Consider the following 341-nt stretch of genomic DNA (forward strand, 5'->3'; position numbering starts at 1 on the left):
AGGCATTTTTTACTTTGGGGAAACAAATTTTTGTTTTAAATTAGGAGTATCTGTATTTCGTAAATTTTAAAATTCATTTAAATATTTTTCCTCTTTTACACTTTTCCTTTTAACACTTTTTACAGATCTGAGCATTTAAACAGCCACGGAAAAAAAAGTAGGCTTCGAATTTGTCTCGAACACCCTAATAATGTCCCTCATGTACTTACGTTACATGATTGAAGTTTCTTTAACGACGGGACTTTTGCCTATGACTGTAGAGCGATTTTTTGGGGGTGTGGTTATGTGAGATGAGGCTAACGGGGGAGTAGGGTTAAAAAACAACGAATGATAAAAAAATC

This window comes from Penaeus monodon, chromosome 26 (assembly GCF_015228065.2).
Source record: "Penaeus monodon isolate SGIC_2016 chromosome 26, NSTDA_Pmon_1, whole genome shotgun sequence".
NCBI classification, from domain to species: domain Eukaryota; kingdom Metazoa; phylum Arthropoda; class Malacostraca; order Decapoda; family Penaeidae; genus Penaeus; species Penaeus monodon.